Source organism: Vulpes vulpes, chromosome 6, assembly GCF_048418805.1.
Source record: "Vulpes vulpes isolate BD-2025 chromosome 6, VulVul3, whole genome shotgun sequence".
Classification (NCBI taxonomy): Eukaryota; Metazoa; Chordata; class Mammalia; order Carnivora; family Canidae; genus Vulpes; species Vulpes vulpes.
The window spans coordinates 3,073,999-3,097,621 of record NC_132785.1 but is presented as its reverse complement, the minus strand read 5'-3'; the positions used below and the strand labels follow the sequence as shown (position 1 = coordinate 3,097,621).

General features: G+C 49.0%; 1 long non-coding RNA gene across 1 annotated transcript; it reads left to right on the top strand.

The window, feature by feature from the left end:
* The first annotated feature begins 272 nt into the window (after positions 1–272).
* Positions 273–22,423, top strand: LOC112933939 (uncharacterized). The gene is made up of 3 exons (XR_003237779.2): positions 273–917; positions 14,461–14,614; positions 16,039–22,423. It is a non-coding gene; the product is annotated as an uncharacterized lncRNA (long non-coding RNA).
* Positions 22,424–23,623: the final 1,200 nt, after the last annotated feature.

Sequence of the window (23,623 nt, the reverse complement as noted above, 5' to 3'; positions counted from 1 at the left end):
AGACAGGTCTAAATCACCCTCTTCTTGTAGGAGCATCTTTACAAATGTAATGTTTGCCTAAGTGCTGCTGCTAGAAGCTCTGTTGTAGTGCGCACTGGGACTCTGTCTCAGAACACCTCCAACATCTAGTAGGAAGACAGACGGTGCCAAACATGCTTAGCATTGGACTAATCTTCCACATACTTCCCAAGAAACTCTCCTAAAGATTCAGAGACTACATTCCATCTGACTCCAGATACATTGTGGGAAAGTTAAAATAAAACTTTTCTCTTAGGAAAAGAAGATGACTGAAGAGACACTTGTTCTCAAGCCAGTTACAAGTCTGGAGTGGCTTATGTGAATTCCTTTGGGATCACTAGGGACGGCAATATGGAATTGGAATGCTGTCATCAGAATTGAGCTTGAGTTCCGGCCTTTCCACTTCTCAGTGACTGTAGCAGGTTGACTGGTGTCATCCTCCAAAAGATAGGTCCACGTCCTAACCCCTGGTACCTGCCAATGTGACTTTATGTGGAAATAGGGTCTCTGCAGATGTAATTAAGTTAAAGATCTAGAGATGACATCAGCTCAGACTTGAGGTGGGACACAAACCCAATGACTGGCATCCTAATAAGAGAAAGGAGAGGGAGATTTAACACACAAAAAGCCACGCACAGGAGGAGGCTGTGTGGAGATGGAGGCAGAGATTGGAGCATTTCAGCTTCAAGCCAACAATGTCAGGATGGATGCTGCCACCAGGAGCTAGGAAGGAGCAAGGAAGGAATTTGTTTGCAAAGACCTTATATCCAAATAAGGTCACATTTACAGATACCGAAGTTAGGACTTTAATATCTCTTTTCTGGGGACACAGTTCAACTCCCAAAAGAATCAAGGGTGGAAGCAAGAAGTCCAGCTAAGGAGCAATGGCAGCAACACGGGTAAGAGATATTTTTAGCTTGGATCTAAGTTGTATTAGAAGACTAGTGAGAGGTGGTCTGTCTCGGGGTATATTTTGAAAGCAGAGTGAACATTATTTCTGATCTATTGGAAATCAAAAGGCGAGGCATCAAGGATGTCTCAAGCTTTTTCATATGAGCACTTGGAAGATTACAGATGTCATTAATTGAAGTGGCAAAGGCTGCGGGAAGAGCAGACTTCTGTATGAAGATCAGGTGTTTGATTTTGAGCATGTATAATTTAAGACGTCTTCCAGACATCCGGTAAAAATATTGAGTGGGAAATTGAATAATAAAATCCATAGTAGTTCAGGGAGAGGCCTATGCCGGAGATATAATTGGGAATCACGGGCATCTGGGTGGTGAACTCCTTATCTTGGCCATTCTGTCGACATTGTACTGGGAAAATATTTACATGAAAGCTTTAGCTGGAAACCTGGAGGTTATCCTGAGCTGAAAAAGGCTGTGAAAGAGTAAAGCATTTGCCAGGCTTCTTGGCAAAATCCTCAGTCACTTATCTTTTGTAGGAAAGGAATATGACAAAGAAACTCGGTCACTTACGAAAATAGGTAACACTGAGCTCCAACTACCTGCCAGATTTATTTTATAAGTTCTTTCATTCATGACTTAAAATAACCCTTTGAGATTGCTTGGTACCGTCCACAGCTTCGATTACAATGGGGGAAAACCCAATTTTAAGGTGGATAGATAGCTCTGAGGTATCCAGCTTCCAAGGGGCACGGTAGAGATTCATACCCACGTTTGCCCGAGAGTGGATTTGGAGATGTTGAGCACCGTGTTAGTTAACTTCCCAAGCGTCTGTGCCTTTTGTAGAGCCGTCCAAGGAAAGCACTTCTCTGGAATACATTTCTCAAATTACCTCCAATTTCCTATTCTTAACTTTTGCTTACCCCTAATCCCTCATTTTTACTTTTTTTTTTTAATAAGTAAGCTCTATGCCCAACATGAGGCTTGAACTCATGACCCTGATATCCAGAGTAGTATGCTCTACAGACTGAGCCCGTCGGGACCCCTTCAAGCACTGAGCCCTCATTTCTGACAGTGTGTCGGGATTTCCCATGGGTGAGGTGAAATAACTTTGTGCCCAGAAAGGAGTTCTGACAGTTACTAAGCTGTCACACCAAGGCCCATCACCTTCCAGCTGGAGACGATGATGGCTGCCCAGACCCAGATAACCAGAAAGGGGTGGCAGTCTCCAGCCTGCCCACACTGCCTGCCTGTCCTCTAGGTGTTTCTACAACCTCCCAGGCAATGTCTGAACTGCAGGCCAAGCCAGAGTCTCTTGGCCTAGCGCATGTCTCCATGTTCTCCGGAGCCAATAAAATGCAGCATGAGAGTTCATCAGGCACCTTCTGGTCTACCCACCCCTGAACCCCGGTCGTGGGGCAGGCTGGACCTTGTCTTTGCTCTCCATCAACTCCAGGACCTCTGGTGGGGAGGCTAGATAGTGGCCAGTTCCTCCATTCCCTCCACTCCTTCCTACTCCCACTCTGTGCCCCTATACTTTTTAAGGTGATAATAATTATAATTATTATGATAACAGCAGCCAAAATTTATTAAGTATTTATGATGTGCCAGACACTGTGCTCAGGGTTTCACACAAGACAATGTTTCGAAGCCTCATGACAATTCAGTGGGGGTATATACAACCTTTTTGTGATAAGGCCATTGATACACAGAAAAAGTAATTTTCCCATGGTCCTAATGCTAATGGATGGGATTGCTGGCCTTCGAACCCAGGCCCTCTCCTTCCTTCCATCCTCTGTCCTATGTGGTGTCTTCCTTGGAAATAATAAGTATAATGGTAACTAGAATTGTAACCAGAAAATATGTCAAGACTTGTGTCAACCACCCCACCAAATTTAGATAAGGAGGCCCAAGGCAAATGAAATAATATTCTGACTATTCCTATATTTAACTTATCTTTTCCTTCCTTCTTTTCTTCTTTCCCCCAAGAATAGACTTGGAATAATATGGTGGCTTCCTGAAAGTGGGGTCACAGGGATCATGTCTCACAGTGGACAGAAGGTCAGCTTTGGCATCAGCTCACTGACCAATTGCTGAACAGTAAGAGACTTGACAGTAACAGACCCTGGGGAACACATCTTCAGGGGCCTCTTGATGTTGATTTTATGACTTCACTCCCTTGAAATTTCCTAGGAAAGTTGGCTGTCCTTCTGTTAACATAGCAACTGGAAGAGTCTGCTGGTTGGTTAACCGCAAGGACAGGGCTGATGGAAGGGAAGGGTGTGAGGTACATCTGCACAGATTATGACTCAAGACCAATGTTTTATCTTTTTTTAGTTTCTATATATAGCCAGTTTACTTAAGAGTCTAAACTCATGTGATTAAAACAGAAAATGTTTTAAAATTTTTTTCTGATAATTTTGTCCAACCGGCCTTGTCAAACTTTACCAATGGGTAGCTTACTCTTTATTGATATCTTTGTAGAATTTTATAATTCTGGTTTTTTAAGATTTTATTTATTCATGAGAGACACACACACAGAGAGAGAGAGAGAGAGAGGGTCAGAGACACAGGCAGAGGGAGAAGCAGGCTCCCTGCGGGAAGCCCGATGCGGGACTCGATCCCAGGATCCCGGGATCATGATCTGAGCCAAAGGCTCAACCACTGAGCCACCGATTTTTATAATTCATTAGGCATCTTGTTTTAGAACAGTCTCATTTTGATATTTAAGCTCATTCCTATTCATTTCCAAACTTCTACCTCAAAAGTTGTTCTAAGCTTTTTTTCCTTCGTCTTCCTAGTACTAACTAGACCTGTCTTGGTTCTCAGGGCTTATGGGGTTAAATGTGGTTTGTATGAATGTGATTGAGCACAGGTTTGATGCCCCTCACAAGATCAGATTTGATTTAATAGGGAAAATTCCAGACTACGTGGTTTTGTAAATTGTCCTAGCTTCTCCTTTCCCCCCATCTCACTGCGCCTGTCCATACCAAAGATGCTCCATCCCATACCCCTTGATCCTGGAATTATTATCTCCTTCAGGTTAACTATCTTTGATCTGGTATCAGAAATGTGACTCACATCTAGTTATTTTCACTGGAGTCTGTTTGACCTGTTGGAGACATACACATCTTTGTCTTGTCAAATGGTGTACAAGCTATTCCACAGGCGAGAGCCCTCTCCATCTTGCCATTATCCTGAAGTTTCTCTTCTTCTTGCTCAACTAAAAGGGGCAGAGTAGACCACAATTAGATAAGCGGATGTTCAACCAGGGAGTAAAATACAATCCTGCCCCTCTTGTAGTCTTCCTGAACCTTTGTAGCTGCTTCTCTTGGGTTCTTATCTTTGGTTTTAGAGAACAGAAGGAAATGGCTTCTTTTCATCAGCACGGTATTAGTCAAAAAGTCGAAGACTCCTTTACCTCTTAAACTTTTTCTTATAGTCACTGGGTGTGGGGCGGGGTGGGGCAGCAAAGTATGGTTGGCTCTGAACTGGTGCCTCTCATAGGCCCGGAGGTGGAAAGATAACCCCAACTGATGGCAACTCTCTGAATGCCGGGTGCTTAATGCCTCTGGTTGATTCTAGGACATGGGAAAATTTTTGCTTGATGTTCTGTTCCATATAATTGCATGTTTTAATAGTTTAGGGTAGAATTTACCCAAATTATTTTTCAGCAACAACAGCCTACCTCATTAAGCTCTGTGTGCTTATTGTGAGGTCCAACATCCATTTTCCCTATCTTCCCTGCTAGCAGAATCATGATTTTGTTCATGAAGTAAACCTCCTCTTTTTTCTTTCTCTCTCATTATTTTTCTGGATCATTTAAGAATAAGACACAGACAAGGTGTCTCTTCATTCTTAAATATTTCAGTGTATATTTTCTCAACTCAAGGAGTTTTCCCACAAAACCACAGGACAATTATCAAAACTAGGAGATTAACATGGATAAAATATTATTATTTAATCTACAAACCTTATAAATATTTTGTCAACTGGCCCAATATATATACTTCAAAATATCAAAAGAAAATCCAAGGCGTTTGTCACATTTCTTTAGTCTCCTTTTAACCTACAACTGTTCCTGAGTCTGTCTTTGGATTTGGTGACATCGATTTTTTTTTTTTGGAAGTTGAAGCCAGTGAGTTTGTAGACTGTCCCCAGTTTGAGTTTGGCTGATGTTTCCTGGTGATCAGATTCAGGGCTTCAGTTCAGGAGGCACCTGTTGATTAGGCCCATTGGGCCAAAAATTCAATTTCTTTCTTCTTTTCTTTTTTTCAAAGATTTATTTATTTATTAGGGGGGGGGGAGCAGTGAGAGAGGGAGAGAGAGAATGTCAAGCCAACTCCATGCCAAGCGTGGGGCTCCATGCAGGCTCAATCCCATAACCCTGAGATCATGACCTGAGCTGAAATCAAAAGTCAGTCACTTAACCAACTGAGCCGCCCACACATCCTGAGAATTCGATTTCTAATATAAACATTACTGACTCACTGGCCCCTTATGTCTGTTGCTTTGTTACCACACTCAGAATCTCCCATATTCATGCTTTTGAACCGACTACGCTGACTCCCACTGCCCTTCCTGCAGCGAGCTGTTCATCATCATCAGAGGACCGAGGGGAGGGACTGATGTAGTAAACTAGATTTATTTCTACTCATTTCTTTTGGTGGGAAGCTTCCTCCAAATGTGGTGGGTCCTCCCATATACTATTCCTGGTACCCACAGTCCTGCTCACAGGTCAGAAGATCACCCCAGATTAGTGTACTTGATAAACCTTGGGCTTCCAGGGATTGCTCCAGAATAGCATTCAAAATGGGGTTTTAGTGCCTACTTTTCATTTTTAGGAAGTGAAGGGCTGCAGAGTTGACTGATTTTTATCTTTAAAGAACATAGTCTTCCGACCAGGTGCTGTTTGTTCTCGATCGGGCAAAAAGAGACTTTATGAGCGCGTGCTCAGAAGTCGCCGTAGGCTTGGCAGGCTAACCTTTGCTCTCCTTCGGGAGGGATTTTGCGCTTGGTTTTCCCAGGGGTGGAAGGGGCTCCAATGCGCTGCTGTACTTTCTTCTGAAATTCTCAGTGAAAAGGAGCAGACACCCCAAGCATATGAGGCCTCCTGTGTGGGTGTGAGATGTGGTCTAGCACATTCTCTGCAGAGTTACCCTCTCCCCCTTCAGAGGATCTCCCCGACAGTAGGCAGGTAACTCTGGAGTGTGAGCTGCTGATGGCTTCTTTTGTGGGTTACCACAGCGTCCAGGAGAGTGCCTCCCACTCAATGCCCCCCAAACAACAGACGTGCTACCATGGAGAGGTATCAGCAGCAGGAAGAGAAACCAGAAGTAGACCGAGCATGCGGCTGAGAGGGTGGCGACAAGAAGGGGACCTGGCTTTGGTGGTTGAGACTGAACTCGTGATGAATGACGGTCTTCAGCGCTCCTCCGGGAAGTTGACACATGGGGAGCTTTACTCTATTTTTTATGGCAGCCAGAAGTGTATCATTTCATACAAGCCGTCTTGGACCCTGCACATACTAAATGGTGGTTTCTGACATATGGTTTTGAAAGGGGCTATGCCTCCAGGTTCTTAAATAATGGCCAAGTGAGTTTTAAGAACGATAAATCACCTAGAAGCATATTTATATGCCAAAAAAATAAGGAACAGTATTAATATTACTATCCTTATGATTATAAATATAACCCTCCCTTAGAGATGTTCTTGCTCACACAGTGCAGGTTATTCAAGGCAGTGGCTGGAATGCTGCATACGCTGCTCCCCTGGAGGCTGCACTCTGCACCACGGCTAGCCCATGAGAGCTCACTTCTGGATTGCATTTTCTTTTTTTTTGCATTAAAAAAAAAAGAAGGAGCACCTGGGTGGCTGAGCATCCACCTTTGGCTCAGGGCGTGACCCCGGGATCCCGGGATCGAGTTCCACATCGGGCTCCCCTCAGGGAGCCTGCTTCTCCCTCTACCTGTGTCTCTGCATTTCTCTCTGTCTCATGAATAAATTAGATCTTAAGATACGTATATATAAATAATTAAAATGTATCATCTGTATGCCACTTAGAAGTGCATATAATTCAGTGGCCTTTATTATTTGTTTAAATTTAGATTCAATGAGCCAACATAAATTCAGTAGCCTTTAGTACGTATGCAAGGTTGTGCAACCATCATCACTAATTCCAGAACACTTTTATCACTCGTAAAAGAATCCTCACATTCAGGAGCAGTCACTCCCCATTTCCCCTTCCCCCCAGCTCCTGGCAACCACTAATCCACTTTCTGTCTCCCTGGCTTTGCCTATTAGGGGCAACATGGACAACATACAATAAGTGGCCTCATGGGTCTGGTTTCCTTCACTAGCAAAATATTTTCGAGGTTCACCTGCACTGTCGCATGTATTTAGTACTTCATCCCTTTTAATTGCTGGGTAATACCCTACCGTACGGACATCCTACATTTGGCTTGTCCCTTCATCAGCTGATGGACATTTGGGTGATTTCCAGCTTTTGACCATTAAGAATAATGTTGCCGTGAAGATTGGTGCAGAAGTTTTACTGAGGACATTTTCATTTCTCTTCACTTTCTCTTCACTTCTGAAAGTGAAGTGAAGTTCTCAGGTCACAGGGTAACTCAACCGATAACGTGCCAAGGGATTACGAAACTGTTTTTCACAGTAGCTGGGTCATTCCTGCCAGCCAAGTACGAGAGTTCTTATTTTTCCCCATCCTTGCCAAATCTTATTATCATCTGGGTTTTTTGGGTGTGCGCTTCTAGCCCTCCGAGGGGGTGTCTGACTGTGCTTGTGAGCGTTTTTAACACAATATGCTCACCCCCGTTAGAACTGTGGTTTGCACACAGGAGAGCCCCTAGCCCACCGTCTGTTGGAGACCCTTAGCCAGGCGGTCATTTAACCAAGATTTACTAGCGTCTGCTGCGTGCCCAGTGCTTCTCAGAAGCCGGGGGGAAAAGAGGGCACATCTGCCGGCCTCACGGGATTTACGGTCAGTAGAGACGCGACAGGAACAGGTGAGACAATGAGGAGACTGGCTGCACATGACAGCGAGCCTCGGAAGGTCATGAACCGAGGCCCAGGAAAGGGTAATGATGTGTACGTGTGTGGCGTGTCCGGGTTCTCCAGAGAGGCAAATGTTTGTATGGAGACGGAGTTATTTTAAGGAACTGGCTCAGCTGGGAAGGCCCGGTGAGCCCACCGTCTGACGGGGGAGCCCAGCAGTCTGGACTCTGAAGTCCGGCAGCTACAGTCGGTGTTCCAAGGCAGTCTGCCGTCGGGCGGAGACAGCGGACGCTGCGAGTGAAGACCCACGTCTGTCCGCGGGCCCCGTCCACTTGCTCAGGGTGGTGGTGTGGGGGGTGGCCTGCCTAGGGTTCTCCTCCGGCCCTTTCACTGACTGGGTGAGGCCCACCCGCTTCAGGGAGGACAACGTGCTTTACTCAAAGCCTCTGGATTTAAATGTAAATCTCATCCAGAAGCACCCTCAGGAGAACACCCAGAGTCGTGTTGGACCGCATCTGGGGACCATGGCCCAGCCGTTACCTGTCACAGGGGTGACGTAGTTTGGGAATCTAGGGGAGGCGGGGTGGGGTGAGGTCCAGAGCCGAAGACCAAGAAAGAATTCTTGAGATGTCTGGGTGCAAAATGGTGGTTTTATTAAAGCCCAAGGACAGGACCCATGGGCAGGAAGAGCAGCTTTCCCAGGCCTGGGAGGGGAGGCTGATTAGACCCCTGGGAGTTGGGGGAGGGAAGGAAAAGGGAGGCTTCAAAAGGATTTTCATATGGTAAAGTGGACTCACAAGATCCTAGAGGCCTTGCCATTGTCAGCCTAAGGGGGTTTTCCTTCTAGCAAGGCATTGACACTAAGACAGTTGGGAGCTTCCTGGAGGAACCGGACTCTCTGCCCGGTAGAGTATCTGTCAATGGGCTGCAGGTTATAAGGACATTTAATTGCATCTACAGGGATCCCTGGGTGGCGCAGCGGTTTGGCGCCTGCCTTTGGCCCAGGGCGCGATCCTGGAGACCCGGGATCGAATCCCACATCAGGCTCCTGGTGCATGGAGCCTGCTTCTCCCTCTGCTTGTGTCTCTGCCTCTCTCTCTCTCTCTTTCTCTGTGTGACTATCATAAATAAATAAAAATTAAAAAAAAAAATAATTGCATCTACATTTCCTTCTGGAAGCTGGGTTATTGATAAAAATGCTTAGGGCAGCCAGGAGTGCCTGAGGAACGTCCCACTTATCCCACGTGGGGCCGGGGAGGGTCGTGGTGCGTCTGCTTGGTCCGCAGCTTGCCTTCTGGTCCTCCCTCAACAGGGGGTATGCACGGTAGACTGGTGACTGGGGAGGCTCTCGGGGCAGGTGATATTTAAACTGAGGTTTAAAGGATGAGGAAAAAAAGTCACGTCCGCAGTGAGAAGAGCATTCCAGGCAGACGCTACTGTTACCTTCTCTGAAGCTCAATTTTTTTTCTTTCTTCTATCACCTTTCATCCACGTCAATAAATAACAAAAAAGGAATCATGGCTGGAACCAAGGTTGTGGCATCAGGTGCCAAAGCTATGTTTCTCTCCCAAAGCTAATCAGCCAGGCTCCAAAATGGAGAATTTTTGTCCACTTCCCAAGCTGGACACCAAGGCAGGTTTCTAAGGAAAGCAAATGGAATAAAGGGCAAATCTCAAAAGTCCCAGAGAAGATGATTAAGACCTTGAGGACTAGTCATTTCCTTGGAGGTCTACAAGGATAAGTTAAATAGGTAAGTAGGGATCCCACCTATTTAAAAACATTTTTTTTTTCCTTTTGGAGAGAGAGAGAGAGAGAGAAAGCAGAGCGGGGAGGGGCAGAGGGAGAGGAAGAGAGAACCGTAAGCAGGCTCCACGCCCGGCACAGGTCCGATGCAGGGCTCGATCTCCCAACCCTGAGATCAGGAGCTGAGCTGAAATCAAGAGTCAGACCCTTAACCAGCTGAGCCCCCCAGGTGCCCCCCTAACGTAATGTTGAAAAGGCAGAGACTTTTCTCACCGTGAGGAGTCCCCAGACGCTGTATCCTTGGGGACAGACGGTGAGACGACTCCTCCCCCGGCCTTTGGTGTGTCCACACCTCCTGGAGCCCCTGGCCGTGGACTTGCCTGACTCCACCTTACTGAGGTCTTGGAGGACGAAGACACACAAAGCCAAACGAAGACCCTACCACACACGGTTCTCTCCGCCATGCAATGTGGATTTGAACGTGGACGGCTGCCTGTTGTGTGGTGGAGGCCGGTGCCAGGCCTCGCTGGCTTCTCCTCAGCTGACCCCCTAGGCCTCGGGCGGCATGTGATGGCTTCTCCTGGATGACTTTGTATTTTGTGGTCTTGGGGGTTTCCTTCCCTCATGGGCGAGGGGCCGACTGGCAGCTTCCATGCCAACCAACGTGGCCTAATTATTTGCCTTTCTGGAATATTCACGTAGCAAGGATGTGCGTCCTTTTCCCTTCAGCTTCTTGCTCCGGGGCCTCCGATCCCTCTCTCCTGTCAGGGAAGACACAAAACGTTGCTCTGCAAGGAGGCCTGAAATGCTCTGCGTAGCCCTTCCCTGGGCACGGTGGGCCCCTCCGTGCGCTCCTCTCTGAAAGGAGCAAGGCTCTGTCCTCCCCTTTCCTTGGGCCAGGAGTTGACTACTTGGTTGCAGCAACTCAACGTTTACGCGCAAATTTATTCACCAGCCAGATCGTGACAGCTTCAGAACCTGGCCCTGGAGCCAGAGAAGCGTGCACGGGTTGAAAATACTTGTGTGAATCACTTAAACTCTGGCAAAAAATTGGGGTACGCAAAGGGATGGTGGGGAATAAGTTCTCTGGTTGAAGGTTCACACCCAAGGATGAGATAAAGCCCAAAGGGAGGTCGGAGGACCTCTTTTCCCATTCCTGAAATTATAATGCTCGTAAGCGCCAAGTTAGTGCGTGCCACTCGGAAGGCCGGCCCGTCCCATCTTCAGGCCGCCTCAGGAGACCTGCTGTGGTCCCTACTTTCCCATGAGAAGACAGCCAGGAAGAGCTTGAACCACCGCCCCACCCCGCCCGCAGGAAGTCCTGGGAAGTCTTTCCAGAGTCCACTGTGCAGATTTTAAACATAAGGGTCAACATATTAGCCTTGTGTTCCCAGGTCGGGAGACAGGCCTAGGGGGCCCTGCCACCTTTGTGAGACGCAGGCAGAGCCACTGAGGCGCGGGGACCAGCCCCCGCCACCCGCAGCAAGCGCGTCTTCCTACTTGACTAGGGCCTAGAACACAGTGTCTCCAAGCGTTAGGGCCGAAGCCGCGGTGGGGTGCAGGCCGGGGGCGACCCGGGGCGCTCCCCCTCCTGCCGGCCGCCGGGACTAAGAGGCCGGGGCCTACGCCGCCTGCCGCGCGATCGCACTTGCTCGCTGCGGGCTTCGGCTGGAGCCTTCCCACTAGGTGAACCCTCCTGTATTGGAGCACACACGCGGCGTGGCGGTGTGTACTCGCGGGGGGGGGGGGGGGGACCTCCCTCTTCCATCTGAGAGAGTGTCCTGGGCTAAATTGTCCCCCCCCCCCCCCCCGCCCTATGCCGAAGCCCTCGCCCTCAGGACCTCAGAAGGTGGTGTAGGCCGAGAAGGCCCATAAGAAAGAGGTGACTAAGTTACAAGGAGAACTTGGGGGTGTGTCCCAACGCTTTTGACTTTCAAAAAGGGAGATTTGGACGCACAAAGGGACAGCGAGGGGGGCCGGTCACCCGAGAGAGACCACTGAGGACACCGCAGAGCCAAGGCCGGAGGCCTCAGGAGAAAGCGGGCCTGTCCGCCTTGGCTCTTGGGCAGCCAGCTTCCGGGGCTGAGGGGACAGGAGCGGTGGCTTCGGCCCCCAGCTTGTGGGGCTGCCAGAGCGGCGGTGGCCCGAGCCCACTGAGGCCCCATCCCAGGAGACCCCCCCCCACTTGGCTGCGTTTGCTGGGCATCAGCACGGCCTCTCCCCGGCCGGCTGGAACACAGGGGTGCTTCTTCCCGGCCCTCCACAGCCCCGGGGGGGCGTGGGCCCACCGTGGGCTCCTCCAGGCTGCGAGTTGGCAGCGAGGGGCAGACACAAGCGAGGGCAGCCCGGAGGCTCCCGGGTGGCTCCTCGGTGGCCGTGGCCGTGGGGCAGGCCCGTGTCCAGCAGCAACGGGCCCCGGGGTGGCGGCCGCAGAGGCCGGCCGGGCCGTCCTGAGACGCGGCCTGGTTCCCTTGGCCCTTTGCCTCCCCCGAAGCCGGCGTGCGGCCTTCCCAGGGGGCGCCCCAGCCCCCCGGCGGCCCCCCGACGGCAGCCCCCCGACGGCGGCCCCCTCTGCGAGCTCGGAAGGCGGCTTTCGTCCTTCGCAGTCAACGTGTCCGAGCCGCTGGGAGGGGAGGATTCTGAATGGGCCACCTCGCCTTGGCCTTGAGCATTCTTGTTTCGTGTGTGTGTGTGTGTGTGTGTGTGTGTTGGGGGGGCTCACCTGCGGTTCGTCGGCCTCCTACCGAGGGGGACCGAGGGCCGGGCTCTGTTCTCCGAGCCACCACATCCGAGCAGACCCTGGCGGCCTGCAGGCCATCGCTTCCCCCTTGGGGTCGGCCTGGGGAGCTGGGCTCGAAGGCGGGCCACCGGCCTCCAGCCCTGGAGCAGGGGTCTCGTGCTGGACGGGAGGGGGCGACGGTCCTCACGGCGGCTCCGAGCACGGCCTGGGCCCGGCCCTGCCGCTGGGGACGTTCTCCGCCGGGTTGCGGACACCCAGCTGGCTCCCTTCCCACCCGTGCTTCAGTGTCTCAAGCCTCTAGTTCTCACGAACCTTCTACTCCGAAGCCGTCTAAAGTAATGAACCGACGTATTTTACAAATTAACCAAGGCCTCGCCGTGGAGCCTTGGGAAGACCCCTTAGTCTGCCCCCTCCCCTCAGTTTTGTTGTGACAAGAGCAACAGGAGCAGCCTGTACAGGGCGATGCACACGTGGTGGTGGCCCGGCCCGCACCCGGTGTGCTCGGAGGCCTGGGGGGACAGGCCCCTACTGGGCTCATTTGCAAGGGGGCTCAGCGAGCCTCCCCAGAGAGAACTGCCCTGGGGACCAGGGAGGTAGGCCTGCCCCTGCCACAAAGACTGTGTCCTAGGGAACGAGACCGAAGCCCCACCATGGTGTTGGGTGGCCCGGGGCCTGTGCCTCCTGTGTCTGAGTCTGATGAAGGCAGGGCTGGCTGGGAGGTGGACACTGGGGGCCAACCTTGAAAGACGTTCAGATGCGGGGTCTGAGCAGTGTCCTCTGGTATCTCTCTAATAGCGTGTGGAGACGGACACGTTCCCTGTGTCTGTGCCAAAGCCCACCACGCTGCTCAGCTCCTCAGAGCCCCCAGCGCCTGGTAGGGTTTCTGAAGTGGAAGTGCCCACGGGGGCAGCTGGCCCTGACCAGCAAAGGGATCCCGGGCAGATGAAGAGACTGGAAATGGGGGCACCTGGGGGGCTCAGTGGTTGAGCGTCTGCCTTGGGCTCAGGGAGTGACCCCGGGGTCCTGGGATCTAGTCCCACATTGGCTCCCCGCAGGGACCCTGCTTCTCCCTCTGCCTGCGTCTCTGCCTCTCTCTGTGTGTCTCTCATGAATAAATAAACAAAACCTTTAATAAAAAAAAAAAAGAGAGAGACTGGAAATGGCAGCTGATGAGACTTAAATCTCTGTTAGACATCCCCCCGGGAATCAGGAGATAAAGGGGGCCCTTTACTCAGGATCGTGGCCCTGTATTAATAGGTGGGAACAGGGCTCGGTGAAACTTGTATCACATAAGGATAAGAACAGCACAGAGAGAGCTGTTGAGTTGGTGTTGGAATTGCGGAAGCCGCTAGCCCACACAATATCCACAGAGTTCATGGCCAACCATTAACCTTACTTGTTCAGGGAGGTGAAGGATGTTTTATCTTCTGAGGCCCAAGTGAGTGTTATACTTTCCATTAGCTTTTTGGAAATATGAAAAATTGCTCCAGGACTCTCATTTCTATCCTAATGGGCCCCTGGGGAGGAAGTCTTCAGGTCTGTGTTCGGAGACCATGAAGGATGTGAACAGAGGAAGGGTGTGAATGGGATAAGGCACTGTCCTCTATGTTTTGTGCCTCAGGCCAATCAGTGATTCCTGAAGGATTCCAGACCCACTCATGATGGGTTGCTGGCCCGGCCACATGAACTTTGCTGGTGGTTTTTCATTTGCCTGGTGGTAGAACCAGAGGTTCTGTGAGGCCTTAGGAGATCTTGGAATAAATGAAAAGGCCTAAGAACTTCTGGATTAGGGATATAAGATCGAGGAAAGAAAATAAGATTGAATGCTGGGAAAATATTTGTGGACGGTAAGTGCTATTTTCAGGCTCCTGGAAAGATTGAAATGCCACCCTGGAAGCATTTGGCCCTAGACTGGTCAACAAATGTGAGGGAGCACTAAGGGGGTTTGTGCTGTGGGAGAAGGGGAGGTAACCAGCTCATAAGTTTCCTTCTGTCTTGACTTTCTGTAATCGTGACAGTTTGTCTCGCCTTCCTTTTCAGATAAACCACCCTGTACACACATACCCGGGGCTTCGGTTCTCCAACTTAGCCAAATCTGTGGCTTATGGTGTTGTTAAGGATTCTATAAGAGAAGCCTACGTGCACTGTGCCTCATTCATGAATAAAACTAGGGGAGTTGACAGCTATACTGAAGGTAAGAAGGGTTGGAAAGGAAGAGGAGTAGAAAAGAGAGGGGCTGGAAGGGACAGCTTCCGAGTCTATTGGCAAGATGTAATATTTCAATTGATCTCCGGGCTTGATGGAACTGGGTAAGGATTTCTTTATCACTCCCATCCAACACTCTTTCTTGTCTTGTTCCTCAATATGTAATTCAATGAATAAAAAAAAATAATAATGAAGGTTTTCCGTCCATCTTCGTCAGCAAATGAGATGCTTACCCTCCAACTTGAGTGAATGGAAAAAGTCAAAGTTTTCAAGGGGAATTGGAAGCTACCAAGATGGCAGCCTCGAAGGCTTCTGAGCGCCCTCTTCTGTGGATACACTGAATGTACAGTTACTCACGGAAGGTCCCTCGGAGAGATCTAGAAACCAGCCGAGTGACCTGTACACATGGGAGGAATGAGAAAATATCCTCATCAAGATGGGTTAGGAAAGGCTGAGACACACACGCTCACCACAGACTGTTCTCAACACACACCATACAAGAAGCAGGGAAGTCATAACTCTGCTTTTCCGGGAAGAGTGAAGGGTTTGGATTCCACATCCAGGGCCCCAGCTGTTAAGACTCCCAGGACAGGAGCTGGTTCTTGAACTACGTCACTCTGAAGTCCAACGGGCTTGTGTCTGAGACCCGCTAAACTAGAGCAAACAAAGAGGTAGTTGGGAAGGGCCACGTCAGCACTCACCACGGCTACCCCCTCACCCCCGGGCTCAGTGCCCAGAGAGCAGGCAACGTGGCCCATCTCTGTATTTTCCTGAAAGAGGGGTTTACCTGCATACTTTCAAAGCTCCTGCCAGGCTTCTAATTTATCAGTCTCCTCCCCACCCGCCACCCCCTTCTTTGGACTCAAAGAAGCAGAGTAGGAAATTGGTTGCTAGGGACTGGGAGTGGGGAAGTGGGAGAAATAGGGAGAAGTTGGTAAAATGATACTAAAAATAGAGACAAAGACAGAGATATGAAAATAACAGCTTACATTTTAACCCGGAATTATTGGATATCCCTCACCCCTCGATGCCTCCGATTCAACTCCATAATTGTTTTTTTTTTCATTTTGTTAAAATACCGGGCAGTAATAAGAATAATAATAACATTTGGCTTGAGTTTATGTTGTGACATTATACAATTATAAGAATGTCATATACATTAACTTAATGATCATAATAATTTCATAAAGTAGACATTATTATATCTGTTTTGCAGGTGAGGCCACTGAGCCTATCAGATACTTTTTTTTTTTTTTTTTAAGTTAAAAAACCCAATTCAAAGTGGCTTAAACAATATAGAGATTCAGTAACTCACGTTACTGAAAAAGACCAGAGGTTGGTGGGACCAAACACGATTCAATCAGTGTTCTTGTCCCATTTCTCTGAGATTCTTTTGGCTTTTTCTCCTTCCAGATGTCAGATTCATCCTCAGGCTGGTATCATGACGTCGAGAACAGGAGGTCTCACAGCCACCCAGGACAATATTCCGGATCTCTCCCTGCGGTCCTCTGTGGAGAGTGAGGAAGCTTTCCCAGGATCCGGTGAACAACTCCCTCTGCCATCTCATGAACCTGAGATTTTATCACCTGTCCACGTGTGACTAGTACCTGTGGCTGTTTGAATGAACACCTTGTGCTGATTGGCTTGGGCCTGAGTTTCTAAGCCAATCTCTGGCAAGGAGCATGGGATTACTTTTAGGCCAATTGGAGTCAGTTGTGTAAAACTGAGTCCTGCAATCTAACAGGCCCTTTGCAAACAAAAGGAAAACCTAAGTGAAAATGCCAAGGCGCAGGTTCTAGTCTCCATTCTGCCTCATTGGGTGGGTCAGGGGGTCTGCTGAAGTTTCTGTTTCCTCGGCTACAAAATGATGACTTCTCTCCACCGGATGAGGTCTAGGTACCTTCGGGCTCTAGGCCCTGGTGGGCTCCCTTCAGGGTCCTCTCCTCCCCCAGTTCCCCTGGGACCTTCCCAAGCAGCGTCGAGGCATTGCCATCACTCCTCTAGCGCTACCCATTCCTCAAAGTTGGGGCAGCCACGCGAGCACCCATGATTAGACAGGTCTCCTCCAGATGATTATAACACCAGGTAATAATTTTTCTCACAGTAGGGTAATACTTAACTCACAATTACAAAGCATTGCATTTTAATACATTTGTTACATTTATTTACTGAAACACGATTTACTGAGCACTTACTATGAGCAGAGCAATATTCTTAGTTCTGGGGAAACCCAGAAAGCTTCTGTCCACATGGGGCTTACTTTCTTGTAGAATATAAGCCGATCCACAGACAAATAGATGAACAAACAAGTCAGCAGATCTATAACATGGTATCAAGACCAAAAAGTGGTAGGAAGAAAAATAAACTTGGGTAAGGGGCTGACAGCACGTGGGACTCCTGGATGCTCTGGGAAGCGTTTCCAAGGCGGGGGGAGAGCAAAGGCTTGGGTACTAAGGGGGAGTAAGCCACTGGAGAACATGGGGGAAGCGTGTTCCAGCCAGAAGTGGAAGCAAGTACAAAGGCCTGGAGACAAGAATAGACTTGGTGCATCTGCAGGAAGGAGGCTGCCGGAGCAGGAGCAGTGGGAACGAAGGGCCCCGTAGTGAAGGCTTCGGGTTTTGCTTCATGTGTGTGTGTTGGGTAGTTCTGGCGGCTGCTGCAGCAATGAGCGTGAGGCGCTCACTGTGTGCCAGACCCCTGGGCCGCATGCTTTCCACGTGCACCCCTACTGGCCTTTGAACTCAGAGACACTGGGATTGAGACCACATCTACCACTTTCTAGCCATGTGACCTTCGGCCAGGTTGCTGCACTGCGCTGCGGCTCAGCTTCCTTGTTCGTGAGATGAGGCCAGAAACACCTCTTTCACTGGGCTCTTGAAACAAGTAAGGCCATGCTTGTTAAGTAGCTGGCAAAAACGCCCATCTCTTAGTAGCCGGGCCATGGTTTCAGGTCCCCTCTCTTTCTTCTCTGTTGTCCTCTTTCTAAGGTCAGCGATCAGCTCTGAAGTCATTTCTGTAGACCTTTTTTTTTTTTTTAAAGATTTTATTTATTCATAGACACAGAGAGAGAGAGAGAGAGAGAGAGAGGCAGAGACAGGCAGAGGGAGAAGGAGGCTCCACGCAGGGAGCCCGACGTGGGACTCGATCCCAGGTCTCCAGGATCACACCCCAGGCTGCAGGCGGCGCCAAACCGCTGTGCCACCGGGGCTGCCCTCTGTAGACCTTTATTACCTAGCTCAAGCCTCGCATGTAGCAGTGGCCCGCGAAGTTCACTTCAGTCATGAATACATTTCCTTCCTGTACAGCTGTACCCAGGGCAGCATTGCCAGGGGATGAGGCATTGCTTGCTGATGTTGGCATCGAGGCTGTGGGGCTGGAATGAAGAGGGAAGGAATTCCAGGAAGAAGGGAGGATGTCTCCAAACAAGGAAAGGGCCAGGCTCACTCCAGAAACTGTGACCCCCGAGGGTTGAGAAGAAAACAGTTATATGGAAATCTAGAGAAAGGGTTCCAGGCAGCAAAGCCCCTGTGGTAAAAAGGAACGTGAAGTGTTCAAAGGCCAAAAGCACCCTGTACGGCCAGAGAATAGTGCCAGAAGAACAGAGTTGAAGGAAATAGATTTGGAGTGACGAGCACAGGTTGGATTATGTAAGACCTTGAAGGGCTTTGGATTTTATGCCAATCACTATGTTTAAAGAGTTTATGTAAGGAGGTGGAATGATCAGATTTATGCAATGGGAAGATCACTCGGCTGTTGGGTGGAGAATGGATTATAGTGAGCCAGAGTGGCAACAGGAAGGTCAGGACAGAGGTTGTTACTATAACCCAGCTGCATTGGTTGGGGTTCTCCAGGGAAACACAACCAATGGGGTGGAGATATATGAAGAGATTTATAGAGAGATATCATATATAATATAACGATATTTATTAGAAGGACTTGGTTCACCCCATTATAAAGTCTGAGGAGTCCCATGATCTGCAGTCTGCAAGCCGGAGGCCCAGGCGAGCTGGGGTGTTGTCTGAAAGCCTGAGAACCACAGAAGCAATAGGTCTACTGGGAGACGTGGATCCCAGTCCAAGTCCAAAGGCCTGAGAACCAGGTGCGCAGAATGGGGAGATGATCAGTATTCAGTTCAGGCCTCAGATGATGTTCACCCGCACTGAGGAGGGTCATCTTTACTCAGATCCACCAATTCAAATGCTAACCTCTCCCGGAAGTACTCTCACAGACACGTGGAGAAATGATGTTTAATCCCATAGTTAGGCATCCTTCAGCCCAGTCAAGAAGACACATAACATTAACCATCGCACCAGCTGAGGGATCATAGTGCGTCAGACTAGGGTAGCACAGAGGTGATGAGGAGCTGTGTTTCAGAGGTAGAGCCAATACGATTTGCTGACAAATTTTACCATTTTTTTATGGTTTGTTTTGGTTTAGTTCAGATTAGGTTCTGCTGTATCCAAAAGAATAGGACGGGACGTTCTTTTTCTCTGAAGTCAAAGTCTTCGTAGGAGACCCAGGGCTGGTGCAGCCACTGTGCCAGTTATCAATTCTTCCCTCCTTCTCTCCAATTTCTCCCCTTCAGGATGGAAAAGGGCATCCTGTGTCTGTCCCACCACTGTGTTTCAGGAGCACATACCTCGCCTAGCTTCACGGGGTCACAGTGGAGAGGAGTTTTGCTGCAGAACGCGTCATACATTGGGTCTCACGCCGGACTGAGGTGCCCTTTAGAGCAGGCTCTGAACTTGGAGTTAATGCTTAAATGGGTTAAAACCATGGGAGGCTGCTAGGATGGGAGCGATGTATTTTGCATGTGAGAAAGACATAAATTTGGGGCTCCAAATGATGGAGAATTTTGGACCAAACTGTGTTCTCCCCAGATTCATATGTTGAAGCCCTAGGCCCCAATATGACTATAACTGACCTCTATAGAGGTCATTATGGTTAAAGGAAGTCATAAGCGTGGAGCTCTAATGCAATATAACTGGTGTCTTTACACGAGAGGAGACACCAGGGGATACATGTGCAGCAAGAAGGGGACCATCTGCAAGCCTAGGGGAGGCCTCAGGAGAAAGCAAATGTGCTGACTCCTTGACCTTGGAACTCTAGCCTCCAGGACTTGAGAAAATATATGTCTGTTGTTTAAGCCTCTTGGTCTGAGTTGTGCAGCCTAGCAAACCATACAGATTTTGCTTCTCAACTCCAAATCCATTCTTCATTGCCTTGTTGGTGGCACTGGAGCTGGATTCTGCAAACATTTTTCCTTTGCTGGTTGGTGTGATCTTGGCTTTGTCAGTAGATGGTACTGTAGGGATATGCTAGGAAGAAAGAGCTACTCTTCTTGGTTATGGTTCTCTTTCTCTTTCTCTTCCTCTTGCTCCTACAAAGTAACTTCCAGTGGCATGCATTTGGGCATCCCATGTCCAATTTGGGCTCACAGTTTCCCACCCACTAGTTTCAGCCCACTGGCTGTGAATCTCCTCTACGGTAACCAGCCTAAGGTAACCCAGCAAACTTCTCCACCTCTAGTGGGCTTTGGCACACCTTTTCCAACAAGTTCTGAGTCCCTCCCCCCTTTTCAAATTTTTCCTTCCTTGGCTACTCTTGCTCAGCCCTCAGGTATTCTTTAGAGTTTTCTTTTATCCCCTTTTAGTATCCAATCCCCTATAAATAGTTAGTAATTCCTTACATTACTCCTTGCCTGTTTAAATTCTACCTCCAGACTGGACCCTAAATGATACACATACTAACAGCTCACTATTAGGGTATCTTAGGGTGTGACCCTCCTCCCTGTGGTCAAAAGCTGCCTCTGCCTTCAAGACATCAAAATAGAGAAAGTGATGAAGGAGAGACAGAGTGGTCCTGTGATATTCCCATTTACATGCAATTGGTCAGAACCAAGTCATAGGGCCACCATTAGGTGCAAAGGAAGCTGAGAAGTTCCATCTTTATTCTGGGTGCACATGTGCCCAGTAAAGATTCTATACTACGCAAGAAGAGAGAACACTGGAGCTAAATAGTAGTCCCTACAGGAGTTAGTAGTGAAATCAAGAAATCAAAGATAACTGCCAGATTCTTGACTGAGCAAAAAAAAATACAGATGGTAGTATCATTTATTACGATAGGTAAAGCTGGAATTGAGAAAGTTTTGGGGTAGATATGGGTGGAGAAAGAATCAAAGATCTTGCTTTGTCGCATCAAAACTGATGTTCTCATGAGAATTTTAAGTTAAGCCATCAACCACAGAAAACTGGGACTCAGGAGAGTCATAGACATATGCTGCCCTTCAAAGCTCTATGATTGGGTGAGATCACCTAGGGAAGGAGTTTAAAAAAGAGAAAAGAAACAAAAATAAAAAAAAAAAAAGAAAAAGAGAAAAGGGGGATCCCTGGGTGGCGCAGCAGTTTGGTGCCTGCCTTTGGCCCAGGGCGCGATCCTGGAGACCCGGGATCGAATCCCACGTCGGGCTCCCGGTGCATGGAGCCTGTTTCTCCCTCTGCCTATGTCTCTGCCTCTCTCTCTCTCTGTCTGTGACTATCATGAATAAATAAAAATTTAAAAAAAAGAGAGAGAAAAGAACAAAGGACACAGCCTGAGATGCCAACATTCAGAGGTCAGGCAGAGGAGGGGAGCCAGCAAAGGAAGCTACAAGGGAGTAGCCATTGATATTTGATGATATTAAGAATTTTTAATTTTTTTAGGCATGACCATGATGATGTGGTTGTGTTTTGTTGTTATATAAAAGTCCTTATTTAGAGAAACAGAAATACTTATGGGTGAAATAATCCTTCTGGAACTTGCAAATAATTTGGGAGGGGGAACTGGGTAGGAGATAAATCAAACAAGATTGGTCATGAGTTGAAGCCAAGTGATAAGAACATGGGAATTCATTATATTATCCTGTTTACTTTTCTACATATTTAAGTCTTTCCCTATTAAAAAAGAAAAAAAAAAAGGAGTAGCCACTCAAGCAGGATGACAACCAGGATATTGTGGCGTCATGAAACGTAAGGACGAATGTGTTTTATGGAGGTAGTGGTTAACGGCTGTGGTTCTGAGGACCGAGAAGACGGGGACAGAGAACTGACCACCGGAGTTGACAAAACAGACGTCACTGGTGGTCTCGTTAAGAGTCTTTGTTGATGAGGACGAAAGTCTGGTTGGAAGAGGGAGTTGTGTAGAGAATGGAGGATGAGGGGATAGAGTGAAAAAGATAATTTCTTAGCTCTAAAGGAAAACAAAGAAATGGAGAAGTAGAGGGGCCTGGGGCCAAGGAATCTATTTAAATGGGTCATGTTAAGGCATATTAATACGTTGATTGGAATGATCCAGCAAGGAAGAAATTCATGCTGTAGGAGCAAGAGCTTGAGTAGGGTGCGATGGTTGGCCAGGGAGCACGGGAGAGGGCCTCGCTTTGGAGAAGAGCAGGAATCTTTATTCCTCTGTATCAGCTGAGAAGGCAAAAACTCCCTCGCGGGTCTCCACACAGGTCCTGGGTTTGTTAGTGGGAAGAGGAGGCGGTTCTCACCCGACTGTGAAATGAGGTCACAAGCTGAAAGTGAGGGGAGGATTTCTTGTAGGTTTGAGGAGGGAGAAGCTGCCAAACAGTTACCTGGAGGAGAGGGGACTTGATTTACCAGGGAAACGTGACTGTTTAAAAGCCGTCATCTAAATTTCTAAAGATTTAGCACTGTCAGATATTTAAAAATATCATAAATACAGTTTTACACATATGCACAGACAAGTCCACAAATTTATTTTAAGGAATCGACTCATGCAGATGAGGGGACCAAGTTCAAAACCCCGGTAGGCTAGAAATTCTGGTAAGAGTTGATGATGTCCTGAGTCCAAATTCTGCAGGGCAGCAGGCCAGCCAGAAAGTCGGGTAGGGTTCTAGAATATGGTCTCAAGAATTTCTTCTATATGGGGGAACCTTACCTGGCCTGCTCTTGAGGCTTTCCCTGACTGGTTGAGGCCTAGGGAACTCTCTGCTTTACCCCAAATCTACTGATTAAAGTGTTAATCTCATCTAAAAAAAGATCTCCCAGCAACCCCTAGGCTGGTGTTTGACCAAATAATTTATGTTTGACACATAAAATTGACCATCACACCTGCCTAAAAGATAACCAACACTAAAGGGGTTTCATTCATCTGGGGTGTTTTCCCCCATGGAACATTTATGCTCCCTCGCATGTATAGCTTTTGTGACAGTGTCTTCTTTCAGCTCCTGAAGAGTAGGCTCTATTTTCAACCCATCTCTCCCTCCTCTCCCAAAACTTAGCCCAGTGCCGTGCGTCGCCAATTCCTGTGCTGAGCGCTTCACAGGCATTAAGTTGATTTTCCTGCAGAACAACCCCCCTTGGCTGCTGTTACCATTTCACGGGGAGCAAAGAGGCTCAGAGAGGGCAAGTCACCCACCCCCAGACACACAGAGCTGGAACCGGCGAGGCCGGGGGCAGGGGCCCAGGCCGGCCTGTGGTTCCTGCAGAGCACCCCGCGTTTCTCCCAAGGTCCCTTCCGCCGTGAGGGGCCTCCTTCCACCTGGGCCAGCTGCTTCTGTCCCGGGGCCAGAAGAAGAGCTGGCCGGGCCCAGGGGGGACAGCAGTGCTGGCTGTGGCCTGGCCTGGGAGGGCAGTGGAGAGAAATCCACCCTCGGCTCCCGGGCAACTCGAGGGAGCGTCCTCGGCCGCGGTGGCCCATGCAGCTGCTCCTCCTCATCGTTCTCACGTCCCGAAGGGCAGAGGCACCTGCAGTGCCAGCTGGGCCCCAGGATGACAGCCCTTCCCGCAGGCCCCCCGCGGCACCCGTGCTCCGCCGTGCTCGCCGACCGCCGTGTCCGCGAGGCCGGGACCCTCTGGAGAGCAGGCCCACCTGTTAGGTATCGTCCTATACCTCCACCCGGCGTGGGACTGACACAACTTTGCTTACTGGCTGTTGAACAAATGGATTAAAAAAAAAAAAAAGCATGAAGGAACAGAGGAACCTAGATGCGTTTTTT